This window comes from Cibotium barometz, chromosome 31, assembly GCF_041138505.1.
Source record: "Cibotium barometz isolate CiBa-2024 chromosome 31, ASM4113850v1, whole genome shotgun sequence".
NCBI lineage: Eukaryota > Viridiplantae > Streptophyta > Polypodiopsida > Cyatheales > Cibotiaceae > Cibotium > Cibotium barometz.
Genome location: NC_141076.1, coordinates 4232877 through 4242971, shown reverse-complemented (window position 1 = coordinate 4242971; position 10095 = coordinate 4232877).

Genomic DNA, 10095 nt, shown 5'->3' with positions numbered 1-10095 from the left:
AATCACTTCATTTATAAAATGTGTACCATTGTCGCTCACAAGTTCAAAAGGACAACCGAAGCGTGTGATTATATTTTCAAAGAGGAACTTGGCTGTTGTCCTCGCATCTGCCTTATGTGTCGCTTTCGCTTCAGCCCATTTGGTCACATAGTCAGTGGCCACAATGATATAGTGAGATTGTGTGTTACGGGCCACTGGGCTAATTGGACCTACAAAGTCTAAACCCCACTTTTCAAATGGTTGGTTTACTTTAATTGGATGTAGGGGACATCTGATCTTTCCGTGTTGGGGTCTCTTGTAGTGTTGGCATTCATCACAACCCTTCACAAAAAGTGATGCATCTTGGAACATAGTGGGCCACCAATACCCTGATTGCAATATCTTTCGCGCAGTTAAGTCTCCTAAAAAGTGACCACTGGTGGCTACGCCCATATGTGCCTCTTGCAAAATGTATAGATACTCATCCTCTCGGGCACAACGCCTAAGAACGTCATCCTTTCCTCTTTTATAAAGAGTCCCGGCCATTAGGCAATGGGGTTCACATTCCTTGATCAGCTTTCGAGCTAGATCTTTACGAAACTCTTTGGGTGGAAAACCATTAACCAAGAAGTTAACAATCTTCTCACTCCATTCAGGCATTGTCTCCACCATGAACAAGGAAGTGTTAGGTAAGTCATCATCAACTCCCGTAGGAGCTTCACCATTAGGTATGTGAGACAAATGATCAGCCATGACATGTTTTTTACCAGGTCTCACAACAACAGTGAAATCAAACTCAAGAAGAATCAACAACCATCGTGTGATTCTTCTTGTGGAGCATGGTTTGTTCACTAGATACAACCATGCTTGATGATCCACATAGAAAACAAACTTGGTGGCAAGAAGGTAATAACAAAATTTCTTTACTGCATATATCATTGCCAACCCTTCTCGCTCCGTAGTGGTGTAGTTCATTTCAACATCATTCAACTGGCGTCCAAACTCCGTTAAAAGCTGTTTTAGCTTGGTCCTCTACTGAAATTGTGATCTGATTATAACCAGAGTAGCCGTCTAAAAAGCTATAAGCCTCCTTGTCCCTGCAACTCTTTCAAGCACATGTTCCGAATACGGCAAGGGGTAATGATCTCTTCTGGTGGCTGCATTAACCTTTTTGAGATCAACGCACACTCTGAGTTTCCCATTCTTCTTTGGTACAATGACTATCGGAGAAACCCATTCTGAGTGCTCAATAGGGTATATCAATCCACATTTTATAAGCTTTTCAATTTCCTCTTGTACAATCTTTGCATACTTAGGATTCATTGGGTAGGGATGTTGGTGGACTGGTTTAGCAGTGCTAATCATTGGAATTGTGTGTTGCACCACAGAGGGTGGAACACCCTTCATATCATGGTATGTCCAAGTGTCCTTGAATTCTTTAAGATATATCTTTGTAGCTTCTTTCGTCTTGGTGAGGCCCTTGAGCAATAAAAACTAGTTTAGACTCCTCACCTGGATCTGCTAGTTCTATCTCCTTGACTACCACCGGGCCATCGTAGACACCGCTACTCCCATTGGTAGGCGTTCGTTGGGCTTTTTTGTAGACGACTTTACGTTCCCCCGTGGTAAAAGATTTGAAATGCTCAGGTGCGGGGTGTAAGTCTATCGGTTCTTGTTGTGCCATGCTTTTTTCTTTAAATTCCGCTTCCTTTTGTTGCTGAGCTAACTCTCGGTTTTGACGCCTTCTCGCAGTACAACTTAGTTTTGGCTTCTCTTCGCTTTCTAATTGGGCGATGTCATGAGGTTGCGGACTACACCACATGACACTAACTTCCACGATGAGCGTCATATGCTCCTACATAACTAAGCCATTCTGTATAGTGGATCTCTCTTTGTTTATTCTTGCTCGTACATTAGCTCGATAGTGTTGTCGCTTATGTCTCGTCTTCTTCTTACCTAGTTTCTGATTTTTGTTTATATCAGATTCAGACTCACTTGATCGATCTTCACTTGTGTCCCCCTCACTCTCAGATGAACTGCAAGAGGTTACTGTCCTAGGCCTTGAGCACGTGGCTTCCACACTTGGGTGAATATTCAATTCATACCCCCTATTAGGCTCAGAGTTAGTTTCTTCTTGAGATTCAGACTTGGAGTCGCATTGGTTAGAGTCTTCGCTACTTTCAGTGTCAAGGGAGTGTGCATAACACCTATCATGTTTATTGGCACTAATGGAGGCATATCTTGCCCCCCTCAGGTGTAACCCAACTTGTGCCTCTATTTCCCCATGTGTCTATGGTTGCCGCCGCTAGGTTACCCAATCTATGTTATCTAACTCAGTCATGCCCGATAGGACATCCATATAAGGAGAATCTTCCCCATCATCGGTCTCTTTTTTGCATGTCACAGCAATACTTTAATGGGACTGAGTGAATAGTGGTATCCGATCGATTATCAATGATAACCTTGCTTCCTAAAGGATGCGCGCGACCATTCTCAAGATCAACTCGAATGACAGAGTCTTAGAATTGTAAGTAGACATGGTTTTTCGACCAGTCATGCACCATTTGTGCTTCCCTCATGAAAGGACATCCTAAGATCATTTGATATGACATAGGATGCTCAGAGAAATCCATTACAATGAAGGTATGCCTTACCTTGTATCCCAAAACCTTGATCTTAAGGTCCCTTAGCATTCCAATAAGTTTAGCTATATTTCCGTTTGACATCTTAACCACTATGTTTGTGACTTCTAGGTCAGGTCTTCCCATAGATTCCCAACAGTTTTTAGTCACAATGCTCACTCCAGCACCACCATCAAGGATTCCCTTTAGAGTCAATCCCTTGGTAGTAATGGGGAGGGATGCATTAGATTCGTCACCCTCAAAGTATTGTCCCAACTTGTTAACAGGTATTTCAACGACCGAGTCTTCATCTAGGTGGGCTGTAGATCCAAATGTTCCTCCACATCTTGAAGCGTGTCGAGTCTATCCATATTTGCAAATTGTGGTAACCCCACCTTCAGTTCTCCATTGAGAAATGATCGAAGAGCTAAGAATAGTTCAGGATCTCTGTATAACTTGGATATGATCGTGGTGGTTCTGATTTTAGAGGACATGAAATCCATTAGTTTGGACACATTCAACGGTACTTTTTGAGATATCGGCCCTTGACTAGGGACTGGTGAAGATGGAATCACTTCCGGAAATCCCTCACTAAACATTCTTTCAAGCAAGAAGGGTGTCTGCCCACTTCCTGATGTCCTATCCTCACTTTCTTCCCGAATGATACTAGGTATAGCTAACGGTCTATGGCTCTTGTGAGGCTGAACTTATGTAGGAAACACTGTGTCTGGGATCTTGATTTTTCTAGGTTCTTCCCACTTCCTGATGTCCTATCCTCACTTTCTTCCCGAATGATACTAGGTATAGCTAACGGTCTATGGCTCCTGTGAGGCTGAACTTGTGTAGGAAACACTGTGTCTGGGATCTTGATTTTTCTAGGTTCTAGCTCTAGTTCTCTTTGTGTTTCTTCCACCAAACCCCTTAAGTGTTGCACTCGTTCAATCTCCTCTACTGGGTTTGGGTAAGTTCCAATCTTTTTCTTAAGGGTTTTTGGCCCACGTGGCTTGTCTTTGAGAGTCTCAGTTAGTCTGGGTAGCCAAGAGTGCATTAGCTAACTTGGTTGTGGGGCAGGAGGAGATTCCTTTTGTTTCCCCCGATTTATGTCTTTGCTTGATTCTCCTTCGTTGAGCTCCCGAGTGGGTTCCTCCCTTAAAGTAGTGGCTTTGGTCTCCATGGTTTCTATTGAATCAGAATCACCTTCAGGATCATTCATATACACAGGGTCGTCTCCTGTCCCTATATTAGTCTTTGAGAACTAGGTTTGGAGCTTGTGGCATTAAGCGATCTCTTCCGTCGCATTTTCTTTTTCTTTGCTCGAGCAATTGATGCAGTATCCCTCTCTTCAAGAATGTAGTTTTGATTTTGAAGCATTGACTGTGTGACTACATTTGCGGGTACAACAAGTGTGATTCCTAGTGCCTCATTGGTGACCTCAATCAAATTTAATGGCGTAATCTTGGGTGCACTTGGATTATGTGGACATTGAGCAATCAAATGATCTATGCAACGATTACATGTAAGTACCGGCATTCCCGACGTGCTCCCTTGATTTGGTTACATTGGAGTAGCGATCTTCTGTGGCCTATTAGGGCACTTCGCTACACGATGCAGTCCACCACAATCGTAGCATTGAAGAGGTAGTCTCCTAGCAAAGGTATTATGGTTTTGCCCTCTTATGTGGTGAGAGCAGCCGCTTGTTGATATACAGGCTTGACTTGCCCGAAATGATCCTCCATGAAGTACTGGGAAGTCATTTCAAACGTATCAATCCCATATGGAATAGTGGGGTCTATATCTTCTTCATAATCCCCACACGCACTATGTGACTCACAACCCATTTGGTTTATAGGGGTAACCCTCAGATGCGGAGGTTGTGGTCCTAGCACTAGCGGTGGTAACGGCACAGACTGGACTAAATTTGGGTTCCTTGGAACTATGTGTTGTGACGGTTGCTCGCCGCGATAGGTGGTGCAGGCATCAGTGCGGGTACTTGAGGTGTGTTTGACCAGGCTAGTGGTGCCTGATTTGCTAACATACGCTTAAGTACTAGGCAATCTTTAGATTGATGGCCATACTTACCACATGTATTGCAAGTCCCATTCAGTTTAACTCTGAATGTGGGACATTCACTCGTGCTATGTAGTCCTAAGCAAACCGAACACCATTGTTGCTCTCTTCTTGGGTACATATGGCTATTTTGAGGAGCTCGATTATCCCTAAAGTATTCTTGGTGGAGAGCCTTAGTAAGGTCAGGTATAGACATTTCGGATATCTTGGGCTCCTTGGCAATAGGTTTTACAGTCATTGGCTCGTGCCCAAATACTTGCAAACTAACAGACTTTGTCTCCGAAGACACCTTTTTACCTCGGGGGGTCCACTATATGGAAGCCCCTCCTACGACGTGCGTTCAAGCGGTATTTAAAAATCCCCTTATCTGTGAATTTTGAGTTAATAAAACTACCCCTTTTTCTTTATAAACTTACGGTTTTTTTTCCAAAGTACAATTAAAATACCCCACTTGTAATTGTATTTCTGTAAATTTACCCAATATTTTGGATTAAAAAAACCCCACCTAATGATTGCACGTGGTAGACTTACATATTTTGAGGTGCACCCCCCGAGCTTTTTACCTGCAATCATCAAGTTGTCTTCTAACTAGATTTCATTGGCAGAGTGACTACTGCCCACATCGTAAGACCTCTAATGACTAGGCCATTGTATATGTCCTCGTGGTGTAATCCTCGGATGAATCTATCAAGAAGTTGGTTGTTATTGAAGCGCTCATCGCTCGGGAGTATAGCGAGAATTTAGATGCTTTAGTCGACTAATAAAGTCTCTCACTAACTCTCCTTCCTCACATTCAGCTTTTTGGAGTTGAGATGCTACACCCCAAAGCACACCCTCACGTATGTATTCTTTCAAGAACAATCTCTTGAGAGTGGGATAGTGAGTACACTCTTTAATCCTTAAAATTCGATGCTTCCTAACATCTTCATTACCACTGAAGTTCTGAGTGAGCTTGGCAACTTGTACCGCCTTGCTTCTAGGCTTTCTCTCAGGTATGCCACGCATGTTTTCCGTAATAGATCGTCCGATCGTTTGAGCAAACTCTGCTAGATCACCTAAGTGAGCAGGCATAGCTGGTGGAGGCACTTCTGGGATGGCTTGGTTGACACAGGAGGTGGCATTGGTCTTGGTATGTATGCAGCTGACGCAGGATATGATATGTGACTAGGCATAGTCCTCTTGGATAAGGATTCTGATAAGGCATTCATGGAGCATACGCCATTGGCATAACAGGAGGCGTAGGAGCTACATGAGCATGAGTAGCGATAGGTACATATGGTCGATATGCACTGGTACGCACTGTTGTAGGTACTGTACCACTAGGTAGCGGTGTTGCACTAACTACAGTGATAACAGGTGCACTTCCTGTCATGCTCATCATCGGAGTAGGCATTGTGGATTCCCTAATGGAAAGTTGAGCCAAAGTTGGAAAGCTAAAGTTACTGCTTGTGGGCTCAACCTGCATTGAGACTCCAGGGGCGAAACAACATACTGATACGAAGGATCTACGGGACTCATCGAGGGAGTCTCCAATTGCGACAGGGTTGGTTGTTTAGCCTTGCCCGTATCCAAAAATCTCATAGGGCCACTTGAAACTAGGTTCACTCCCCTATTCTGCCTCTTGAATTGGATAATTCTATGGATAACTTCACATATCATTTGTTGTTCTTCATCTAGATTGGTGGCACTAGATGTAGATCATATGACTTCTAACCAACCTACATGGTATGTGTAACCCGTGTATAGGTCAGTCAGAGTCTCCGTGTGTAGGTCATATTCCCAATTTTCATTGAGAAATATCCCATCTAAACTTGGCATGCCAAAAGGTTCTCTCGAAGTGGACGCAATGTCACTTCTTGTGGTTTGACTTCTAGGGGCCTCTACTGGAAGAGCGTCAGAAGGTGGTAGCTTAGTAGGGCCTTCATTACATGAAGTGGGTAGAATATTCACATGGACACTCTTTGGGAGGGTAGGGTCTACATGAGATGTGAATGGAAAATCTACTTCCCCACCTCCTTCATTTACTTCACTTGTCGCAGGTTCAGAGCGCGTAGCTCTACTAAAAGTTTCTATTAGACGACTAAACATGTTAGATTCGGGTTGTGGGACCCAAACTGGCACGTTTTGGCTTGCTTCCTCAGAGTTCTGGGTAGGATGCCCTTCCATGACTTCAGAGTCAGAGGAAGACGAGTCACTAGCCGCTATTCGTGGATCTTGGGTTGCACTTCCTTGGGTTCCAACTGAAGGCCAAGATGCTAACGTGGAGGGATGGTGTGAGCCTGCGTAAACTGAAACGCTTTCTAGTTGCTCAAACTCTAGCACCCGACCAGAGCATAGATGCATGTGACGTGGGTATCCTACGGGCGTTGGCTACCCTTGAAGCCCACACAAGTGGTTGCTCAGGTGTTTCGCACCCCATTTTTACTTGTTTTTATCTTGTTTTCAACACGTTTTTACTCCCTTGCTTATGGTCGAAACTGGACTAAGGTGTGTGAGCTCAAGACGAGCGTATCGTTCAAGGGGTCCTAGCGTGCTTTACAGCACACTGCTCGCCTATTCGAAGCTCCCGTGGCCCTCAAAACACTCTATTTGTGCCTAGGTATGAGGCTTAAATTAGAAAGTCCAAAGGTGCCTGTGGTGGGGGGAAAGGTGAAGGCTTTGTCCCACATGCCCACTCCACTCCTTGGTGGGGGGGTAGACTATATATAGAGCTTCACTCCCCTTAAGCTTTCACTTGAGAGAAAGCTATGGAGGCTCACTCTCCTATATATATATATATATATATCAAAAGACCGAGGTCGCGGTTGATTGGGGATTTTTTCTTTTTCAATTTTTTTTCAATAAAAATTTTCTTTCCATGCGGGTTGGGTTGATTTAATTTTTTATTTATTTATTTATTTTTTTTATTTTTTTTAACTTAAAAAAATATTTTTAGAAAAAAAATCTTAAGGATAATGTTTTAGCTCATGTGCACCTAGGGCTGGCAGCTTGCCGCCGTGGCTACCAACACAGTAGCACAGTGCGTAGCAGCTCTTCTATCCTCTGTCTACATGCGCGCGCATACACACTAATAGCTAACACACAGAACTGAAATGTGTAGAAAATGAAAAAACAGAACTGAAAAATGACTGAAGAACAGCAAACACACACACAACTCCACAAACCTGCACACAACAGCATACACACAAACACGTCTCTCTTTGCCTTTCCTGCAGGATAAAATAGACTTCAAATAGCAGCCCGAGCTGCATCTGGAGCTTGGTGCAGGGCAATTCCCCGACACCGGTGCCAAAAATGTGTGCTCTTGCCGCACGTGTCGGAGCTAGGGACTTGCCAAGCACCGTGTGCGAGCCACGAATGGCTGCAAGCACACAACCAGGAAACGAGCAAGCTCAAAATAGGGAGCAATGGTGAGTCACTCACCGCTCACACCGCGGTCGTGAAGGATTCTCGCGCCGCACAAGATGAAGAAGGATCCGCCACCGCCGCTCTACCGCCTCGCCCTGCCACCGCCATGCTGCACGCAATGCTCGATCGCTACTCTCTCTCTCTCTCTCTCTCTCTCACACACACACACACACACACACACACACGTGCGCGCGCGCGCTGGAGAAGGAGATGGAGAAGATGAAGCAAGAGCACTCCTTGTATTCAACACTCAGAGAATGAGAGGTTTTAGGTTACATTTGACTTTTATATGTGACCTGGCCGTTCACACATGGGTGCCCACACATGGCCGGCCGATCCTAACCCTTATCTTGATGAAATTCGAGGTGCGCCTCTCATCGGCGATCACCCAATCCCCTTACCCTTTAAATGTGGTGCCGACAAGCCCGGCCCATGACTCAGAATACGTAAAATAATTATATGACGTAAAAAGTAATACGTCTGAATGTCCGCCTTAGGCTAACAGATCCTCATTAGCATGACCATGGAACACGGGATAAGTCATTAGTGCAACCATCTTAACAGCCGACACTTCTCAATTTCGCCAATAGTGTGAAAGGTGCCTTGAAAGCCCTCCTCCTGGATGCACCAAAATAATGATGTGTCTAGGAGAACCTGCCTTTATAGCCCTATCCAAAGCACACCACTATGAGAAGTAAACTATCACTAGCACCACAACCCAGCACAAACACCAAAAGAGGGCACCAATACACCCAGTTTGACGTCCCCTGATACTCAACTGACATAATTAAACTCTCTAACACCCTCCTAACCTCCCTATCTAATCTAGCTATACCGACTCAAACTATCCTCTTTCTCAGGTCAGCTCTCACCTCCAAAAGCTCAGATCTTCCTACTAAAAGCCCCTACTGACCTCAACTGACTCCCAGCTAGCCAAAATAGCTCCCAACTGTCACGAAACAGTTTGATTCTGCCATTGAATGGATCCACTTTTCTCCATCCAAAGAATTTTCCTTTAGAGTCCTCTATCGTCCTTCAGAGTCCTCTATCGTCCTTCAGAGTCAGATGACCTTATTTCCACAACTCCAAGAACTTCTTGGATACCTTGCCAAATTTTTCTTTAGAGTCCTCTATCGTCCTTCAGAGTCAGATGACCTTATTTCCACAACTCCAAGAACTTCTTGGATACCTTGCTGAATTTTGCCTCAGAAATCTGACACAGAACTGTCTAAATTAGAAGCCTACAGTAAATAAGAATCTTCTCCAAATGTCCTCAGACAGCCATCAAGTACATCTAAATTTAAAGGAACATCACACAATTAGGTTTTTGCTGACCACAACTAGCACCCATCTCCCTCCGAATTGATTGTCCCTAACAACTAGCCAACTAAACTGATACAGCTGATGCAAGCATCCTCTCCTCTGTGTCAGCAACTAGCACTTCTAGGCCCTCATAACACTCAAAACCAACCTTATATAACCACTTGGCTGACAACAAACTGATTAACAGCTGCCCACCACTGAAACCCCATCAGACCACAAAGCTTGTGACAACTGAACTCTAACAGACCTCCACCAGTCAATCAAGACTCAGGATCACTCTCCCTCAACTCAAACAAGCCAAAACAAGATCCCTTTACCATCAGCTGATCATATCTGGCCCTCACTTGACTATGGTTGATTCCTACACAAGCTAACCGACTCAGCATAGACTCAACCAAGGTCAACTCTCCACTCACAGTTGTTCCTTTAATAGAACTCTATCCTAACAACACTAATAGGGATAAAATAAGAGAATTCTTAAATTCCACACAATCTCGCCTTTTGTGAATATAAATAACTGCGCCACTCTCAACAAACCCAAATAATTGGCGATTGAACATATGAAATCAAGGGAACCCCACACAATTAACCTCAACAGAAACCAGTCTTATATTCTCAACTCTATCAAGATAAAAAATTAAATAAAGAGAATTGGGGACTGAACAGATGAAAGAAAATAGCAAGAAATCAAGGGAAC